This window comes from Agelaius tricolor, unplaced genomic scaffold (genome assembly GCF_023055355.1).
Source record: "Agelaius tricolor isolate 1412-34295 unplaced genomic scaffold, bAgeTri1.0.p SCAF_8, whole genome shotgun sequence".
NCBI lineage: Eukaryota > Metazoa > Chordata > Aves > Passeriformes > Icteridae > Agelaius > Agelaius tricolor.
The window spans coordinates 5501938-5524535 of record NW_027269268.1 but is presented as its reverse complement, the minus strand read 5'-3'; positions in this window follow the sequence as shown (position 1 = coordinate 5524535).

Sequence of the window (22598 nt, the reverse complement as noted above, 5' to 3'; positions counted from 1 at the left end):
CAGGGCCCATTTTTCTGTCTTGAAGGAAGAAAAGCTTGAAATGTTGTAATAAAATTGTTTTTATATTTATTTCAGATTCTACTTAAAGTTTGACTCTTTGAACAAAATCCTCCAATCAATGGGTAAGTTGAGGAAGAGATAGATTGTTTAAGGAAGGCAGGGTACTTGGACAGAGGGAGAGAAAGTTTTCTGAAAATCAGCACGTTTAATTATTTCTTTTATTTAACGAAAATGTGTTTCAGAACAGTTCTGATTAGGTTACCATTACATTCTTTTGTAGATCCACAATAAAAAAAAAATTATGTGAAAGATATGGACAAGTGGCTGTTTGAAAGATCAAGTGTACAATCAAACCCTCACTTAGGTACAGCAGCTGTCTGCACTACAGATGTCTTTGTAAAATCAAATTCATGCTGCAGATCTGATGGGAATGCATTGAATGGCTCTTCCTACTGAATTATACATGGGGCAATTTTTTTTTTTATAATATCACAATTTAATTTCATGCAATTTACATATTCTGATTAATAGTGCAGTGCAAAGATATATTTAATATGCTCTGGCACTGCTGTATAAATAACGTCTGATATCAATATTTTGTGCTGTTCTTTAAGATTAGATAATTTTAAGGTTGTAGTCAAGTTAACTACTCTTTCTTTTATATGCCACAAAAAATGTATTCTGAACTACCTTCTGTTTAACATAATTTCTCTCCATTACATTATCTCTAATGAGAACTTTTACAGGAAAATATGTTGTTTTTTAATGGAACAAGACAGGGAAACAGGGCGACAAAGTGGTTTTTATTTAATAAGTGTTTAGAATATACTAAAGCAGAACAAATACCAAGCAGGATGGTTGAAAAGGAATTTCTATCAATTTATCTGCATTGATGTATATTCCATCACTTACAAATTTCAGTTCAGATAATGCTACTAATTAGTTTTGGCTGATATTGGAGTATTTTGTATGCCCCATTTATAAAAGCTGTTTGCCCATCTGTTAATAGGTTGGAAGTGATTAAAGGACACTTATTTTGGCTGTTGCAAAGGCCAAATCATTTTAAAGCTGCAAATATGTGACAAAATCAGCTAAAGGTTTGCCAAGTTCAGGACCTGATTTTCTTAAAGCATTGTGGTGTCTGCTTCCTTTCCCTCCTGACTAAAGTGCCTCTGAGTTTTCAGTATTTAAAAGCAAAAGTTCATTCTATTATGGCAGGCTACACCTTCTATCTATTTGTTTAAACTGAGGTTTTAATGAACTTTGAATGTTTTTCAGATCTCTAGCATTTCTGCTGTTTGTCTACTAGCTTTGAACCATTGCTTCTGAGAGCTTAATTAAAATGGGGCTTACAAGAGTACTCATTATCACTGTATTTTAATACCTGCACCTACTCATCATGTCTATTGTTTCATCAGTATGCACAAAAGAACAAGAAAGTCAGAGGAAAAAAGAAGACAAAAAATAGGATAAATAGCTTGTTTGACAAGGATAGTCATGGACAGTGAGCTGGGAATCAACAGAAAATCAAAACCTCTAACGACAGAAGATTTAAGTGTGTTTTGAACTTTGTTGGAGGAGTGCTTGTGTTGGGTTCAGCCTCAGCTTCGAGTTTGCCTGGCCATGTCATTATTGAGAGATAATTATAAACTTCAGTTCCATCCAGCGAAGAGTCATGACCTTAACTTCTAGGAAGGTAAGAATTAGCCTTGTACACAGAGCTGGAATAATTCCCACATAGCATTTACATCCTATGGCCTACCTGAAGGCAAAGGTAACATTTAAATTATACTCTTTTTTCTACATATATTTAACTTCATGCTTTGCAGTGTGAGGACAGAAGCTGACCCTTACTCCCAGTGAAAAGTAGCAATGGAGTTGTGAAAGGAGCATTTACACAGATATTCTACCCCTGTTTTTTCTGCAAACGCCTGAATACTTTTTTCTTGACTGGGTTTGAATGTAATACCAAAGGGAAAAGACCAATAACTAACTCTAGACTTATTCTCTTCATCTGCAAATTTAATTTTATAAATGAGCAACATAAAGTGCTACCGACATACATTAAAGAAATACCACCTGCTTCAAACTGCTTTAATGGAAAATCTGTCTAGCACTTTCTTTAATGATTATATGTCTTAAAAATTCACCAAATGAAAGGATTATCACCGTAATCATATTAATCTGAAAAGGATTAACAGCCTACTGTTGAAAGACTTCATGAACTGCAGTAGGAGAGGATCTGAAATAAAAATGCAAAGAGCTTTTCTCATAAATAGTGCAGAAAGACTGTTAGAGGTTGAAGCAGCAGAAGTGAGAATGGACTGTAATGAAGAATGGGGATGTGAATCAAACACATCAGCGGTGAAAATAAAAGAAAATCACAAAAAACATTCTGTAAGCTCTAACATCCTTAACACCTGTATATGCATTTTCATTTGCAGGTTTCTGTGACTGGCTGCACTCTCATTATCATTTGTAATTTTGGACAAATTTATATACATTATTTTAAATGTCTTGTTTAAAGAATGAAAATTTTATTGAGCATTCTGAACTTGATGAAACGCTGAGAATGAATCCTTGGCTTCCTGTGGATACAGATCTTTTGAAGGTTAGAAAGACTTCCCACAGTCTGCAAAATACTTTATCTTCAACAATACACAGTTTAGCTTCTAGAATTTCAACATACAAAAAGAATGTTTTATTTTTCTGTAATATCTTCCCTGCTTGTAGGACATTAATGGAATCGTGGCCAGGCATTTCTTGTTATTTAATGGCCAATAGAGTTCATTTCATCAAACCTCATTCAGTAGTTATTCCATATTCATGAAGACACTTAAGGATGTGTTTGATTTTAGCTTTAGTAGGATTTAAGGATATGTTTAAAGTTAGGCACATACTTAAAATGCTATGCTGAATTTGGATGGAGGCAATCTCATGCTTACCTGAGCTAAAGTTAAAATTAAGCGGATGCTTAAGTATTTTGCTGAATACAGATGGAGTGCAGAACTGCATCCCAGTGATTACTCATAAGTGTCAGTATGTTCTCAATCCAGAAATTATCACTTTACAAATAAAATCTGAAGATATGCATATGCATAATCAATGTATGGCTGAGTAGAATTTTGATGACCAGCTAATTACAATTCATGCAGACATAAATTAATAAGGGGATGAACACTGCTCAAACTCAAACATACATCCCAAATTATTCACTTGGGTTGCACGCAGAAGATAAAAATAGAACAGTAAAACAAAATGGAAGCATAAGGACAAACCATAATGACAAGCACAACAAGAGCTTTTGTTTCCAGTTGAAGACACCAATCTAAACCTCAGTGGGACCAGTTCTGTTGGTCTCAGGGCCTTATACTAAAACTTGCCTGGTTTCCTAAGGCTGGAATTATGTTAAGGGGAGGTTAATATGAACATCAAACTCAGAAGCCAGAATCATGATTCTGAGGTTTTGCAGTTTAATGACATTGAGAATCTAAGGGTTCTACTTGGAAATAGTCTAAATGTATGACTGCAACTGGCTTATGCTTTCTAATTCCTTTGTCAGTTTTCAATATTAATTACCTAAATAAAACCACTGAAAAATAAGTTTGAAAACAACTAATTCAGTTTCATCTCATATTCCTCCTTTCTGACTTAGCATTTGATGCAGAGCTTTACTTTTAGTTGGCTTGGAAGACTACTGTAGTCTGGAAAGACAGAAAAAATACCTTGTGAATTAGATATGTAAATCCTTAGACAGCTCATGACTGAGATATATTTCAAGAACTCTACATATATTTTAAAATGTTCCAAACTTAGACCGGAGTAAAAAAGTTCAGAGAAATAAATCGACCTAATCAGTAACTACAAATGCTGGGGATGAATACAGCAATAATTTGCTTTAAACTTCGGTGCATAGGTTCGAAAAAGGAAAATATTGCTTTCCTGTTTCCATCTTCTCAATGACTACTCTCTGTCTTGCTACCCAATAATTCTAACAGATATGGGTGTTTGGCTTTTGCTGTGATGTATTTTTGATCTAGCTACCTCTTAAGAAGGATACATCATCTATTGGGAAAAAAAATGGGAAAAAAATCCCAACAAAATAATGCAGTATATAATTGAGGAATGTCCTTGCCATTTTAATTCCTGTGCTCCCAAAGCACAGCTCTAAACAAAGCATCTTAAAAATGGATATCTGATATCCTGATCCATTATCTCTGTTACCATCAATGGATGGTAAAACGATATTTGAGATCTGTTATCATTAAACATTATCCTACCTGATTATTCCCATTTTATCTAGTCTGTTTTATGACAGAAACTATTCCACACCTCTGGCAACTCCATACACTACCTTCTAGATTTCTTTTCTTTTTTAGGACAGCATGAATGGCACATTGTGTTTTGTCACTAACTTGTGACTGTAGCATGGCCACACCACCTAGAGGGACACAGACATGGTGATGTTTTCTGTTCAGACCTAAATTCTTTTCCTTTCCATACCCAACCTCCTACTGTGTTTTCTACTCCTTAGGGTTAGCTGTTTCATACAATTAAATGGCAATTTTAAGCTCCTGCTTGTGTGAAAATGTCAAATTCAGGGCTTATTCAGGTGTGCATATATAGAGCAGTTCTCTCCACCAAACATTTTCATTACTTTTCAAATTACCAGCATGTTCTGATGAACAAATCTTGTTTTAAAAAGTCAGATGTGGTACATGCTAGACTAATGTAGGCAACTGCATTACAACTACAATTAACCATTCTTTCAGGCATTCCATTTAGCAAGTTTACCCACCGAGTCTGAATTCTAGAGGCTGATTATCATTTTTTTAATCAAAGAATGTTGGTTTTAAAGGCTGCAAAGTCAGTGCCCTGACATGTATTGCAGGTTTCCAGCAGGGAGATATGAGTTACTCAACTGTTGAACATTTTTCTCATGAAGCCAAGCATGCAATTCAAGCAACTGCTATTGCAAATAGAAGACCTGGCTCTCCACAACCTTGTACATTTTAGGATCATCAGGCACCACTGTTATCTGGTGAGAGAGCTAAACTGCATGCAGATGCTCAGGAATAGCCCTACAGAGTACCTCATTTTATAGGTATATAATTCTTGGGTCATTTATTTATAAGTTCTGTGTCACCACTGAGTAGTCCTGCCCAACTTAGCTGGCTTTTATATTAGCTAGCAAATAATGAGTTTTGCTTCTGGTTGTAATATAGAGATTGGAGTCCTGATGTTGCTCCTCCCAGAACCAGAGTGGCTAAAGCCTATTATTTTATCAACCCCATTCATCTACTTGGATACCCTGTCAGCCATGTAAGATATATGCTGGAAGATTATCTACATTTTAGTTCATGTGGTCTAAAGCCAAGACAATGACTAGAAAAGTCATATTTAATTTAATATGGAGATGAAATTATGCTTCTTGTGCAATTGAGAAGTGACTAGTTATTTAATGAAGTCTGGATGTTAACACCAGCTGTCTAAGGAAAAAAAAACATAGAAAAGGTGGACATAGAGGTGCAGTAGGCAGAGGATCTGCATAAAAACCTCAAGAGCCATTCTCCAAAAATTTCTTTCTGGGCAAAGATCCAGCACTACAGTAAGAGAGACTTTTGCACGTCTGGGCATAAATGTATGAATTCAGGAAAGGATAGACACATGAAGTAACAGAGAGAGTTACTGAGTATTTTAGCAATTCACATGAAATTTCCTAAATGCTATGAAGATATTGTCTGAGGTTTATATCTTCCAACTGTGCATATCATTATGATTCTGATTATGAGCTGATAATAGAAACTAAAATCCTGCCATGCAAGTGATCGCATGGGCCAGATCTCTGAGGATCTCTGATATTCATGACTCAAGTTTCAAACACATAAAAATGTTGCTCATTTCAAAAATTATCATTTTGAGATGACAAAACATTGATCAGCAGATTGCCACATATGACTTAATACATCTGAGTGAAAATTAATTTTCACCTTACTTTCTTAAGTATTCTTTCTTTATTTAAATAAAGTATGTTGTACCTTGCTTTCCAAAATTTGACCATATAACTTGAAGTATGTCCCCCTTTAAAAATAAGGAAAATCATATCATCAACCTCTGAGAAGTGGAAGTTGAGAAACACATGCAAAGGTTCTTTACAACTTGCACTGCCAGGCAATTTGATATTCTGCTGTAGCAAAGGAGTCAAATGGCTTTGTCTTCTCAGAATCTACCATGTAAAACAGTGCAGCAAAGCATGTGTTTAACCTGGAATGCGCTGTTCCCACTTTACACCAGGATGAGCCATTTGCCAATTGAGTTCAGTCTCCTGCCTCCCACTTGCAAAAGGAGTTTAGTTGGCTCTAACAGCAATCTGCACTCTGATAAGGTTGCTGAGAGAGGCCAGAGAAAACAACAAACAAACAAAAAACAGCAGCAAACCCCTTTGGTGAAGACCTTATACAGTGTATCTCTTCCACATTCCTCAGTTTGGGCTGGTCCACCACCACCCCAGTGTGCCGTGACTCTTCGAACAGCCATTCCTCCCTCTAGATTTCCAGTTTTTATCCCTGGCCATGCAAAATTTCACAATTCCTTCCCTTTGCTTCCCAAACCATCTTTCAAGTCTCCAGTATGTGGTCCAATGGATTGGATATGCTTTCAAGTGAGATTACCTCCCCCTTTCAAATTCCCAGCTTAATTATGCTGGAGACAAGGGTGGCCTACAATAAAGACCTTGCTTCCACTTCACAAGCCACCTGTTATCTTCCTCGCCAACCTGTCAACTCCTCTGCTGTTTCCCAGTCCTGCTGCTCGCCAGCCCACTGTGCCATCTGCACAGCAGGAATTCAGAGATAAACTTACCAAGTGTTAGAAGTCTCAGCTTTGTCTCCGAGCCGGTGCTGCTTTGTGAGCAGAATAATTATTCTGGAATAAAAGTAAGTTTCATTTAAGTATAATGTCTGCATGGAAAACTACTCCAGAACCAGGGATAGCAAACTAATTTATTCTGTTCTAGCTCTGTTGGTTTGCTTCCTCTTTTCTACAGGGCCCGAGACTACCTTAATTTCCCTACTCATACAAGCTCTATATGGATATAACAATTACATTAATCTACAAAAAGAATTAGAAAATTACTCAAAGTGGAATTTAAAAAATTTACAGCAATTTTGCAGAGTAATATTTGAAATATTTCTGAAACTGGGGAGAAGCTGAAATGCCGAAATCTGATTACTCAGAAGACCATTAGAAGGCTTCAGAAGACTTCTTTCCCAAATGTTATTAAAAACAAAACAAAAAACCCCCAAACCAAACAAAAAGGAAAAAAAAGCTACCAATCAGAGATCACCACAGTCCAGAAACTGGACTAAGTGCTATATGATAAACGTCCCAGAAAATTCACAGTTACAGCAAAGATCAAGAGAAACAGAATAACAGAAGATGGACATATAAAATAATACAAGGAAACTATGAAGAGGATTAATTCACATGACACAAAGCAGTCCTAGTACACCAGGAGCTTAATGCTTGTTACTTTAGATCAGAGAGTATGGTAAATGTTAACCTTAAGAATTAGCATAAAGTGCATTAAAGAGGATGGTCTGGACCATCAAAGTGTCTCTCCCAAGCCTACAAGGCAGCACAAAAAAAAAATCACCTTCAATTCCATGCTGGAATATTGAAACTGTCATCATTCATCAATGGGAAGAATAGAAGTTGATCATTCTATTGTGAATCAGAGATGATAGAGGGGAAAAATATTTCATATTTTGTTCAATTCAGATTATTGTGGTATCTTGTCTAAACTGGTGCATTTGAACTATGCAAGCACTTTGCATGATAAACAGTAGAACTCTTTATCAGTCTTGAATCATGATGCAGAAATGGGTAATTCACAGCTAGCTTTGAAAGGGCTTTTGATTTAAATAATGATCTCCTGTTTTAGGTCAAGTGCAAAATCCTACTAAGTGCAAATCACAAGCAAACAACACTATCTTATCTCTTAAAACATCACAGATATATTATATCTCATCCTAAAGAAAATAAATCAATAATTCAAAATACTGGCATTCTGGCAATGGAACACCTTGCCTATAATATATGCCTTTCCCCTCATGTGCCTTTTGGGGAAAGATTTTCTGAAGCATATTTTAAAGTTTAACGAACCATTCTCACGTTTTTGTTTTTGCTAGTTTTACAGGAAATGCATGAAAGTAATTTTGAAACAAGAATACCCCTTGTGTGCAGATGCAAGCTAAGCTACAGAAGTCTTCTGAGCACACTCACTGTTTTATCCAGATTCACAAGTTTCATTACCTCTGTTGCCTTTTCTCATTAAATAAAATGCAATCACACATGACTCTGCAAGGTGATTTTCTTTCACATGTAACTTTCAGTAACAAAGATGTCTTTGTGCATGTCATGGTTTCTACTTTCCCACTTCTTATCTGCATTTTAATCCAGGTTACCTTTTCTTCTTGTTAGTTCAGACTTTGTAGCCAGCTTTAATAACATAAGAATGCCATGATGCAAGCACAAATGTTGTGTAACTTACCTACCATGGTAGCTTACCTACCAGGAACATGGGTACTGTAAATAGCTGAGCTGGAGTTGAAAATAATTAAAAGAATGTGCACTGGGCTCAGTTGTGAAAACAACATAACTGCAGTGGCAACACAGGCCCATCATCAAATCCTCATTAGATCAGGTATTTAACTACACAAACAAAGAGTACTGTCATGTCTCTGCACTATGTGTCTTTAACAGACTCACTCAAAACTTCACATGGAACTTCAAGATTTTGAAGTTCAGCTTTGGTTTGCTGCAGAACAAAACCAAGATATTCTACAATTGTGGAACTGAAATTGAATAAAATGCTTTGAATGTATAAGCAGAGAGATTTCAACCTCACTTTTTCAACACCCTAAACAACACTGTCCTGCATGCTTGGTTTCCTGAGAGGGTTTGAATTTCTGTTTTTCTCATCTAGTCCACAGCAGATACTACCCTAGGCCTGAGAAATTCTTTTTGACAAAAATGCCATTGAAATTCATTTTGGGGGGAGGGGGGAAACATTTCAGCTGTAGAGCTTCAGGATTTGCCTAAAGTCAGCATGTATTTCTCAGTCATTTGTTCCCTGTTGAGGAAGGGGTGGCTTATATTTGCTAAAAACAGTTTTCAGTAAGAACAGCACAGTAAAGTCAGTGCACCCTGTCCTGATGAAAATGATTGCAGTGCAGCAGGAGACACTCCAACTCCTGACATTCCATAAACTCATCCTTCTCAGCAACGTCTGCCCATGACACTTCCCTCCTTCCACAGAAGGAGTGTTGCATGCTTATCTCATCCTTAACATCAAGAAAAATTAAAAATCAAGGAACTCTTTTAAGGTCAGGCATTTGAAAGAATTTTTTTTAAAAATGGAGTTTTAGTTTAGACTTAATGATAGGTGCCTCTCTAGGCATGAGACAACCTGATTTATCTAGGTTCCCCAGGACTTCCACTGTCAAAGCTAGACAAAGCTAGATGTTTACTTTTTGAGAACAATAAAAATTTAAACAGGTTTCCAATTTTTCTTGCTAACCTTTTAGTCTTCACAAGTGTTTTCAAACAGGCTAAAATAAGTTTACAGTTATTTTAGTAAAGAATAGGATTTATGCAGCTCTAAGGTTTCTTAAAAGAGAAAACTTTTAGTAGATGAATTACCTCCCCCAGCTGCTTGCTACTTTAAATTGCTCTTAACATTTAATCTTACCTCTAAAAAATATAGTTTCTAAACCTTGTGTAGAGAATGTGTAAAGCTTTGTTGCACTTTTCTATTGTTTTCTGAGCTTTACCTCATTTTAAAAATTTGAAATTGAGAATTTGTAATCTCTGCCCCGTCCAATATTTTTCATAAAATATTTCCAAAAATTGCTATAAAAGTAGAAAAATACGTCATTTATCCAAATTATTTCATATTCTTTAATTGAACTCTTCTGATTCTCTCCCCCATCCCAGCCCAGGGAGGGAGTGAGCTGCTGGCTGGGGTTAAACCACAGCACTGAGCCAGAGGTGCCTGTTCAAATGTCCTTTTTTAGTAGCTCAAGCCAGTATTCTTTTTTGAAGCTTAATTCAGGTAAATTTTGTCAAGGCCTTGGATTGCAAACAGGCCACCCTGCTGCTGCCATGTGCTTTTGGAATGCTGTGACCCAGACTGAACAATATTTCTGATGAGGCTGCATTGGTTATTTGTGAAGAAGCTTCATGAATTCTTTCTGCATTGCTATATTATACTTTCTCTTTTCTGTTCACAGCATTGATATTTAATAGCACATGAGAGCTCAGCCTTCCACCCAAGCTCAACAAAAATTCTGTCCAATATTCACTAATGTTAAAAGATGAAAAACGCTAGGGGAAAATGACCATGTAAAGAATTCTGTGATAAAATGCTTAAGGCTCAGACCATGCTCATCAATTTTCCTACTGTCAGATGCCTTCTGCAACCTCTGCCAGTGTAGGATTTTGCTTCATTGACTGCTAGATTCAACATTCTCTCTAATGTTACATAATCATCATTCCTGCAGGGAACTGATGGGAGTCTTACGGCTGCTACCAGGAGAGATGAGCTGACTACTAAGTTACTTTGGACCAAATTACTTCCTAGAATATCTTGGGAAAAAAAAAAAAGAACAAATAAACAAACAAAGCACACCACAGAAAATTCTGCTCTATATTTCATAGAGCAGTCACACTATACCACTAGGAATCATGGAGATAAACAGTCTTAAGCCTCTACATGTGAGAAAGAACAGGATTTAAAGATATTTATGTCTATCGCACTTTTTAATTTGTTTGATGAAGCACATTTCTGTTTAGTGGGAGGGATTGTACAACTTCTAACTCTGTCTGTGAATGCCTAACTCAGGGAATCCACTGAAAAATTCACTTACTTGAGTCACTTGTGAAAACCTTGAACATTTCAGACATACTTCAGAATGTTGGCTATTGCCTCTATTGATATTAATCCCTCCTCTAAAATGAGAAATTATATTTGAAAAGTATCTGACACAATCAGGTAGGAAAGATAAAAGAGCTGGAGTTTACTGGTCACAAGTAAATATCTTAATGTAGAGACATTCAGAGTTCCCAATATACTGGGCTCTCTGCTCCAATTGCATATTCCCACAGCTTGGCAATAAGCCTTTCCACTATACACAACATTGCTTACCATGCAGCCTGAGAAGTTAATAAATACCAGCAATACCAAAAATAGATTGATGGGGGAAAAAAAGTTTACAAACCTTTAAAATTCCAGGGGCCAGTGAATCAAAATCAAATTTTTAAAATAAGCAAATTATTTTTTTTAATACCTTTCCAAGTTTTCTTACTCTTATCGGACTTTATCCATTCCAAATTAAGTTCCCTTCTGAATTGCCATTGTGTTCCATTTCTATGTCAGGCCTTTTCATCTAGCTCTTTCCCATAAAGAAGATTTCTGCAAGGTCAGCCAGGTGTGCTTTTAAACTTTTTACAGGCTGTTGCAGGAATCCCACAAAGATACATCTATGTTATCTGAAAAATCAGTGGGAAAAGCCAGAGTTTAAACCAAGTTTGTCACAGACGCCTCTTTACCAGTTATCATTGAACTCCAAAAATACTTCATTGAGGGAAGAGAAGCTGATGAAGATTCACAGCTAGCTAATGGCTTTTTTTTAAATAGGACATTCATTTTAATCTATAGTATTTACAAGCAATTATTAGCTAGAATATAGAAATAGCAATTCATAGTTTATTTGTATGTTTGCTAAATTTGTGTTAGATAATTAATTTAAAGCTTTTGAATTTTATCTATAGATTCAGTCTATGGATGCTTTAAAACAGTGAACAAGAAAAATAGCAGCCAGGATCTAGAAATATAAAGCAGTCATAGAACAAGGTTGAAGTTCGCATCCACTTTCATGTCTTTTATATTGCCAGGATATTTTAAATGAGGCTGTGTTTCATCTAAGCATCAAAATAGGAGAATGAACTCCATGTCTAGATTGCAACTCTCATTACATTTATTTTAAATAAAGCTGCATAACAAGAAATAAGTATTTTCTGAGTGTCTCCAGTGGCTGAAGTGGTAACAGAATTAGGATATTTTTGTTTTGTTTGGTGAAAATTTCAAAGTATACAAAAACTTAGGTGTTTGTCTAATGGTATTTTGAGCAATCTATAAACCTTAATTCCCACATGAATAAATAGAACAAATGAAACCTCATGGGTTTTCCTAAAATACCCAGTGCTTAGACTGTGCTTTGACATGCCAAATTATTATTAAAGTCTGAGTTTTTATTTTCAGTCTTTGGTTGATTTTGTGAACACATTCATTTCATTCACCATTTTTAATGTGTAGAATGCAGACTTCCTGGGGCAGGAGCTGCCTATACTCACATGTAGGTGCAGCAGCTATCTGTGCAAAAATTACTGCGTCTGTTACCAAACTCTTCCATCTCCCAGCTTCACTCTTTGTCACTTCTAATCCAGCTTTCACCCTATCCTTGCTCCTCTGGACTGCTGCAATTTTACTTTAGGTTACCTATGTAAACTAGATTTAACTAACACACCATGACAGTGCTCATCTTAATTTTCTCTTGCAGATACATACTTGGGCTACCTCAGGGCTTGTTAAGAGCTTTCAAATGCAAAAATTCTTGTTTTGTAATTAAAATAGTATAGAAATATTTAGTCCATTTCTTTTGTTTCTACTGGTATATGAAATTCGTGTTTTCACTTCATTTTTATTGATTTACATGTTGCTGCAGACAAAGGATTTGGAACACTGAAATTTGTTTTCTTTTCTCAGACCTCTTTTTCTCAGCAAAAGGAGGTCTGTTACTCTTCCTAACAGTGCAACTACTGCTGATAGCAGAGTTCCAGTGCTAAGCAGCCAATGTAAGGTGCACTGATTCATGGTATAGAAATAGCTATTGAATCAGCAGTGGTTGTACTTTTGGTGTCAGGTTCAACAGCAACAACAAAACCAATCCCTGCTAACCCACAGAAATGGAACTGGTCAGTGCCAGACACGGATTATTTTTTGGAATTCATTTGTTGTGTATCAAAGCCACATTTCTAAACCTGGTTATTTAAAATGAAAAATAGATTCTTCACTATCTTTCATTAAAGTATTGTGAAACACTCTTCTATACTTTAAACAAAGATACCTATTTAGCAAGTAGTTTCATATCATTGGAAAACCATACATTTTGTTTACTAGAAATGTACCAGAGAGACTGTGAATAGAGAAGAATAAGGCTTCTGAAGGTGCACCCACAAAGGTTTGCTTTTCAGGGTTGATATTACAAGTAATTAGCTTGACATTTAATGAATGATATTTCTAAGGACTGCTAAAGCTGGATTAACAGGCAAACAGAACAACCTTTTTCTGTTTAGAGAAGGTAGTAGCATTGTTGCACATTTTATATAAAGTGATTTTGCCAACTGATGTTGAAGACATCTACATTCATTAAATACTTGAAATAAAAATTCTCTCTGTTAACTGAGTTTCTGGTGCTGTGGGTTTAGTACAAGCTCTGATAAGAGTTGCTGTGGTAAAGATGAGCAGGCCCATATTAGACTTAGAATAAACTGACCCTCAATTAAAATTGTGTGGTTTTTCCAAGCGAGTTTAAAATCATAAACAATTTTTCTAAAGAAGGGAAAAGAAAAAAAAAAAGAAAAGAAAAATAAAAGGCAGATCTGTTGAAATGATATGTTCTTAAGCTTTTCCTAGGCTTTAGAATTTAATTTTATATTGGCAAGAAACTCTTTGGAAGGATCAGGAATGCAAGTGTTAGCCTGGTTATCCAACCCAGAGGATATGTTTGTTTACATGAAACACATTTCAAGGGCACTTAGAAAACCACAGTAATTCAAGAAATACATCTGAAATTTGGTCTCATTTCCTGCTTATATTAAGAATGAAATTAAGTGTTTATGTCATGATAGTCTCATCAGCTTTATTTTTGTGCATTAGAAATCTGGAAATCTCTTCCAAGTGCCTGTAATATCAGTCTCATTCACACAGTTCAGTTGCTGGGTTAGCACACCCACACCTCACCAGGGAAGAGAATGGAGTCTTCAAACCAAATGGAAGAAATCTGGTTATAAATAGAGTTCCCATTTAGCACCTTTTCCTTTTTTTTCTAATTTCTGATGGGTTTTATTTCACTGCTTAAACATAGATAAGGCAGAACTACAAAGTTATACTGCTTAAAAAGAAATGTGAGCAAATCCACTGACTCTTTTATTTTCCTAACCACGTGAATGCCATCAGTGATAACATGGTCTAGTGAACCAAGTGGCCCTGTCTTGAGACAGTATTAGCATGTACACAAAAGTTTGGTTTAGATCTGGAGTATGAAAGAAAAAAAAGTGAAATTCTAGAATGAGTGAAAACAGTATCAAATGTCCTGTCTTCTATATTCCTAAGATTTTTGGAACAAAAGGACATGTATTCCTTTTGCTCTTTCATTCCTTTCTTTACTAATTCCTTTTACAATTTAAAAGAAAAGGACAGTGACTGCCATAAATTAAAGGGAAAATAATTTTTTTCAAAGGCAAGTGATGCTTTTCAAGAAAATTTTCATTTCTAAAAAAGATAAAATCTTAGTAAAATCAACAGCCCATAGTTCTCAGCAATCTTGAATGAGTAGAAACACAAACTCAGAAATAAATTAATACAGGGCTTTCCATTGCAGTGCACAACTAGTGCTTGCAAATAATCAAAATATGCCACTACAAGGGCTCGCCTCCACCAAAGTATGATTTGTTTTACAAAAAATAGAGGTATTATAAGCAGATACCTCAATACTTTGGTGGTCCCTGCCAATTACTGTCATTGCACTAGCATAGGGACATTGATAGAGGATAGCCCTGAAATTTCCAGTTCAGAAAAGACACTTCAAAAGTGTCTTCATTGACACTCCTTGACATCTCTCCTACTACATCTCTTGTTGGCCCCTGCTACTCTCTACATCTGATCCCACAGCTGATATTCTCCCTTCAACTCCTTGTGTAGCTGATCCCCTCTTAGCTGATCCAGCTCATTTTCAGCCTCCCAGCAATACTCTGTTTCACAGCCTTTCTTTATTTCAGTCATAGAAACCTTTCCATTAAAGAACTCACATTCTGCCCACAAGGCACTTCCATGGGCCTATTTTATTGTAGTGAAAATGCAAACAACAGGGAAAAGAATCTTGTACACACATGAACGAATTATGCTCCGTCAGAAAAAGCCCTTTGAACTGCAGTTTCTCTCCCTTCTTCCCCAGCCCTTGTCACCATGGGTTATTTTTCAAATGTGCTTTCACAGCAGCTCTTCATTGAAGTGAATGGTACCACTTTTAGGACCTTGGTATTTGTGCAGTAATTACTATTGTTCAGCCCTGTGTTTAATAGGCAAGTGAGAGGACTTCTAAAAATATAGCAGCCGTCATAAAGATTGCTTACAAATCCCTTCAGAAATGCAAAGCTGTGGTCCCAAACAAACCCTGTTCCATTCAGCAGTTTTCTGTTCAGCTGTAGTGCAAAAACACAAGATAAAGAAAGAAGAAGCAATACTGGGTCAGAAGAAACAGAGGAAAGGAATAAAGACTGGAGTTCAAACAACTAAGGCCTCGGATGGGAGAGTGAAAGTCTGTTTTATCACTGCTGCAAACTGTTCTCTTTTCAATTGCTTCAAAATCAAAGGAACTCTAATTTGCTCTAAACAGCTTTTGATTTTATCAACAAAGCATCAAAGCAATACAAAGCAATACAATCTTTTGTAAAGGTCACATTGTTTTCATGTCTTAGAAAGCAAAATCTCCTCACCTTTTATTTTATGATTTGAACTTTATTTGAAAATACACCATTTACTTACAGTGCTACAGATCTTTTCTCTCCTTTTCTTTCTGCAAATCTTATTTCCAGCTAACGCTGTCCTTTATGAAATGAAATAGTTTACATGTTTTCCCTTTTAAAAAAGCCCCATCGGTTCTCTATCTTCATGTTACTAAATAAATATGGGCTTTGGGGTTTTTTTTTTTGATAGATGCATAAGCATGAACTGGATGAACTGGATGAATAGAGAAAGAAAAATAAACAGTTCCAGAGTTTCCTGTTGTAGAATGGAAGTGAGCCATCATAAAACATAGCCCCCACAAATTGTGCTAAATGGTTTGAAATTACACTTGTAATAGTGTTAATTACCAATAGCCCAACTATTTTAGGAGAACATAATTGAAAACCAGTTATGCTGGAATCTAAAAAGGGTAACATCTCTTCATCTGACACTATTTGTCTTCTTTTTGATGGAAAAAAAAATGTAATTTCTCTTACACAATAAGGAAGAAAATAGGTGAATGTACCTGAAGCAGACAGGACTAATTCGAGTGTTTCTTAAAAACCCATTTATACTGAGGAGCCAAATTGAATCCCAGCCTTGATTTTCTCCATTCTACCCAGGTGTGATTAACTATAGGTCAGCTAAAATGGTGATGGAAAAGGGAATTAGAGCAAGACTTATGCTTCTGCTGGAGCTCAGCAACTTGCCAATGTCCCTTTGGAGAGGAAGAAAGGGTGCAGATGTTCTTATACTGAGTGAGCTCAAGAGAGATTGTGATTCTGCAATCCCCACATTTAGTGATGAGTCTGAGCAACATGCAAAGACCTCCAGCTTTTGGCAGTCCTTCAGCTCTGAAGATCAGATTTTCAAAACCATTCAGCTGTCCTAGATAAAGCAGTACCATCCAACACTTGGCCTTTCAGCTTCTGGCCTCTATTGCACCAAGTCTTTAATTCAGAAAACAGATTTCCTATTAACATCATCTGTTAAGCCAGGGAAGGAAAACTGATTTTCATTGTAGAAGCTAATTTTCATCAAGGCATTCAGAAGTGCTAATACTAATGTATTATTTCATGCAGGACCTATCTGTAGGAAATATAGGTTTGGCACATATTGATAGATGGCTTCTGGGATTCTCTTTTCTTTCCAGCACCAGATCTGTCATAGCCTAACCATGAGAATATATATATACTAACACTGACTTGGACAAACTGAATCAGGCCTTGTTGGGCAGAATGAGCCATTCTGGAGAGAGCAATACCCTCTTATTGAGTCAGGCCAATAACAGATGAGTGGTCTTGCAAGTGTTTCCAGCATAGCATTATTTTTTTTCAAAGTATAAATCAGCTGCCTAATTTGCAGCACTTCACTCAACACTGAGATATTTCTCAACCATGCTTTTAGATAAATGGGCAACATGAGTTTTGTTACCAGCTTTTCCCATCAAAATTGGTCACTGATTTTCCTTTCTAGTACTCTGTTTCCAGCTGCTTCGAGAAACTGCAACTATTGAATCTGGCATTTTCTCTGCTGAGCAAATGTATCCTTAGGAAAAAAAAAACCCAACTGAGGAAATCTAAAACATCAAAAACTCAAAAACAGACTACTAGACAAAAACTGAATTCATTATTCTGCTAGAAAGTCATTATTCCATATGACAGAAATAGAGGTGGGCAACAAAACCAAAAAGCTGAACTAAGTTCAAACCAGTGCCTGATTGTGACTCATCTCTCTGTTCATGAATAAGGATGAACCAAGTCAATGAAAGGTTTCTGGCATTATGTCCTTATCATCAAATATGTTTGATTTCTCACATATTTGTCATCATCTTCTTTGGCTTGGATTGTTTTTGGCTGACAGAAATAAGTTAGACCTTTGAACTAATCCACACCTTGAACTATCTCACTCACTGAAACAGAAACATTCTGTGCTCTATCACCTTTTATGAGGAATAACTCACAGCAGAAAATAAAGAGAAAGAAACAGCCCCAAAGTTATGTTCAAAAGATTTTGCTGAGAGGAGAAAGAATGAGAACTGATCTCCAGATCAACCTGAGGACCTTTAGGCCCTTGCAGGCCACAGTTGACTGCAAGTAGTAAAGAATCAGGGCTTTTCCACAGTTTACTTAAACCAGTCTAGTCCCTCTGTATCCTCTTACTCATATGAACTTTATTCAAAAAATGGGTAGAATGCAGGAAAAGAAGCTAAAGAAACCCTTCTTCCCTCAGTCTCTCCTTGGCCTCAAGAGGGCCCCATAAGAAGGTGAGTTGTTAAACTCAGATCATTAGTGACAATGGTTCTTCACATTATGAAAGTTTCAAAAAAAAGGCAGGTTGCTATTTATTTGTCATTAACAAATAAAGAAATCATATCCATTCTCAACAATGTGTCTGTACCAACTTTGCTGTATCTGTAAGGAAAATGGCTCAGTAGATCTTAGGAATCCATATTTATTTTTACTTATGTCTAGTGATAAACATATAAATATTGCTATTAACATAAAAGAATTGGTATTTGTCCACAGCCTTGGAATGATTGCTTCATGTTTTTAGTTGAGTGAATTATTTAGCTTTTTTTAACAACATATCAAGTCTCTACTACAAGAGGAATGACAATATTCATAATTTAATATGCAGTTTAGACTCAAAAGAATACAACCAAATCTGTGCAACCATTTACAGAATTAGTTTTTCTTCTCAGAGATATGGGAAAAGCTCTGATTGTTTTACTTTACAATTCAGCTGAACTAATGTCATTTGCTAGAAACATTTTAGAATTAATCCTGACATTTTTAATCAAAGAATTATTTAGTGGTTTGGAATTTTTTTACTGAAGACTTAGGTATTAAACTAGTTTGACAGTTGCTTGAATATGTTTGGAGGAATATTGGCACTAATCATTGAATATATTATTGTAAAACATATCTTTCTTGCACAGTCCCAGCCATTTTCACCCTTTTTTATCAGTTTCTAGCTCTTAATGATAAAATCCACTAATCCTAGGGAAAGAATCCCTTTTACCTCAAAAAGAGAGATAACCTGGCATTTTTTTTCTTTTAGTGTATTAAAAATGTTTATTTTTACACTTGCATGAACTGAGAAGTTTTAAAGGTACTAAATAGACATAAAAAGTACTTCTTCTTTGAAATCAGCACTGTGAAGACATAATTATAAGGTCTTTTTACAAAGATATGCTATGAACATCATCTCACAGCCCGACTTCAACTTCCTCTAGCTACAGCACAAATGTATAGGCAGTACCAGTGTCAGCCATTTTGACCCAAACAGGAAAGGATCACAAATGAAAAGCAACAACGTCCTTTAAAAAGGACAGTTGCAACTAGTTTTCTTTTGCAAGGCCCTGTCACATTTCTGCTGTTCTGTGGAATGACACCACAGCTCTGGGTGACCCCGCAGAGGTGTCCCCTCCTCATCGCACACACGGATGTGCACAGCATGAGTGGTGGGAGCAGGATTCGCAGCCTTGTTGCCCAGCAGATCTGGAGCAGGTAGCAAGGCGAATCCTGTGTGAACAGACTGGAACAGATTGCTTGCTCCTGTAAAGAATAAGGGACCAAAGTGCAGACCATAACTGCGAGTGAGCGAGACCCCGCCTGATCTGAGCTGGGGGTGGACAACTGTAGGCTGCAGCTGAAGCAGCTGAAGGCAAGATGTCGTGTGCAATTTAATCCTGAAGAACAATCAAGCACAGGTTTTCAGAGCCTTTCTTTGTCTTTTTAAACATTATTTGCAAAAACACAATGTGGGTATAGACTAAACATTCCTGTTCATTGAGACAGAAGTATCCTATTGATAGTAGCTTAAAACAGTTCCTTTCTTGTCTGCTTGCATGAAAATTTAGGTTTTGAAATGAGTAAAAAGACCTAAACAGAAGGCATTGCGAGACAGAACGGATGTTAACTCACTCTCATTACCCGATCACTTCAGAATCCACTGGCTATTCAGAGCCTTGCAGTTCCTTACACCAAGATTATGGAGTGCAGAGAAAAAAGATCAGAGCAGACAGATCATTTTGCTGCGAGCAACAGCCTATCTGGGGACTTCTAAGTGCAGTAGATTAAGAAAATGTTTAGTGGCTATCATGATTCAGTTAAGCCCAGTTAAGTCTGTGAAAGCCCCAAGAAGCATTTATGGCAAACACAATTTTATTATCATTTCTGTTTATCAATGAAAGCTTGGGTCAGATAAGTGTCTTATTTTCACAGAAGTCAGATTTTTTAATCTGTTTCTCAATGCCCTTTGACTGAAACAGATGAAGCTGCGTAAGTTCCTTAGATCTCAAAAGCATTATGTCTTGAATTTTTGCATCAGCTTTTACTGCAGATCTCTTTTCAGTCACAATATTTTTACTCAATTTCCATGGGAGGAGAAGAGTTCAGGCTCTCAGCTGTCCCTTATACTACAGCACTTTGGGACAGCAGCTGGGACAGCAGGCAGGACTGAGGGATCGGAATCCAAGAGCCGAGGTCAAGGGCTGGAGCAGATAGAAGCAGGTGTTGGGTCTCAGGATCACAGACCAGAACCACGCCCAAGTCCCTAGGGGAAACCTGGCTGATGGGAAAACCATCAGCTAAGCCTTCAACCCAGTACCTAAATCCTAGGGAACAGACTGTGGCCAGGGAATCTGACTGCTGCTTGGAGTCCCCACGTTATCCAAGTCAGTTTTGGAAGGGATTTGGTTCATGCTAGAAATGGTGCTGTCAGTCAGACCTTTGCACATGCTCATGCATATGAAGAAACAGGTGTAAAAACTCACAGGAGAACAGATACCTTGCACTTTGGGTTTGAAAGGCACAGCATAAAGATTTCAAGTAAGCCTGCTTATCAGGAGGGCATTCGGAGATAAATATGGAGCGTTGCTCCTGAGACACATGGATTTACAAAAAAATTATTCTGAAATTAAAAAATATATATACATATAAATTTGTCTAGCATCAGTGTTGGAAACCTTTTGAAGTTTTGCAGAACATTAGGAAGAACACATTCAACATGAGGAAATTTATAAAAATATCTCTCCCACCAAAAATCAAGATACCTTTTCTTTTCTAATACTCAAAGTTAATCATATTCTATCTATTCTCTTTACCAGAATAGAATTTATTTCTCTTTACCTTTGTGTGTGATATGAAACCCAGGAATACCATATGGTCTAGAAGAAGCACAGAGTAAGTCCCAAGATGTGCTTTATAAAAATAAAAACAAAGCAACATTTTATTCTTATCTATCTCTACAAACTCACATTGTAAGTTAAAGTATCTTACTGTGTAAAATATTAATTCAAATTATGTTTTTAAACACTTAAAAGTCAAAAATAACCATTTAAATAAATACTAGCTCTTGGGTTTGTGACTTTTTAATGCTTAAGACTATAATTTCTCAATTAACTGTCCTGATTAATCTGCTTAAAGTTGTTACAATCTAAAAATTGCTTTGTCAGAATGGAAAATACATTGATGGCTTCCTTCTGGTTGTTCACAGACTGACTTCTGTCATTGTGGCTGCAGTCAGCTGCTGCTCGTGCTGACATTGTGGAAGTCCAAGAATGAAAGTAAATGAGTGTTTGCTATGGCAGCATTGTGAAATACAGATTTGTCCATTCTGATAAAGAGCACTGGGCAAGTGGCATTGCCTGTAGAGATGCTGTAGCTGTTGTGTGAATCATGGGTGTCAGTGAGACCAGGAAAAACATTTTTGTGAAGCTTCATTCTCTCTGGGATGGGTAGGAGCAGGCTGGCCTGGCTCTTGCTTCTTCACAGCCATACCAATCTGTCTCCTCATCTGTTCGATTGCTGCTCTGCAGACTAATTCTGTCAGTTCCAGATGTTTCATTAATCTTACTATTAAAACAATGTGGTTTGTACCCATGGAGTTGGGTAATTTTCAGAAATAAAAAAGCATTTTCTGTTTGAAGAATCAATTCCTGAAAGCTACTCACTGTTCATGAGTACCAGTCCCATATTAGCTGAATTTTAATTCAGTCATGGAGATTGTGCTTTGGGGCTCCATTAAATATATAATTTCATTTAATATAAATAAGTTTATCTAGCATGTTTTAACCTAGCTCCTTGACAATGGTTAATTTTGCATAAAGCTGGACACATAACACATTCTCATCTCAAGGAACGAGTTTGTGGACAGCTCCTAGAAATGTTGTGAAGTAGCTAAGAGCCACAGCAGCCTCCATGGGATAAGCAAAGCTTAGTTTCAGTTCTGGCTTGGAAAAAAGACTACAGAGAAGTGTTGTAGTCAACAGTAACACGAAGAGCTTTTAAAACTGGAACACTTTTTTCCCACACCTGTTATGCAGTCATGGTCACAAAGATTCAGATATTATCAAGAGATATTAGGAAATTCACAGAGAGGAAAACACTATCACAACTTGTGTATGTAATTGAACTTGGTTTTTAAGTAGGACATCTTGTAATGAATGTTTATTTTCCCCTATTTTACTAATTTAATGACCAAAATCATGTTCATTAAGATCTAGGATACAGTATGTATAGGAAATTATCAGAGGTTTATCAGAATTCATCAGTGATAAATATATTTAACTTCTTGCTTACCTCAATACCTTGTGACACCCACTGAGGAGAGTTGTCTTCCAGAGGCATGGTGTGAAATTCTGCTTATTACTGAGACATGTTACACTTCCAAAAAAACCAAAACATCAGATTATTATTTAAAGCCTGAGTTTAAATCTCACCTATCTTTCACAATGCACTCTGGA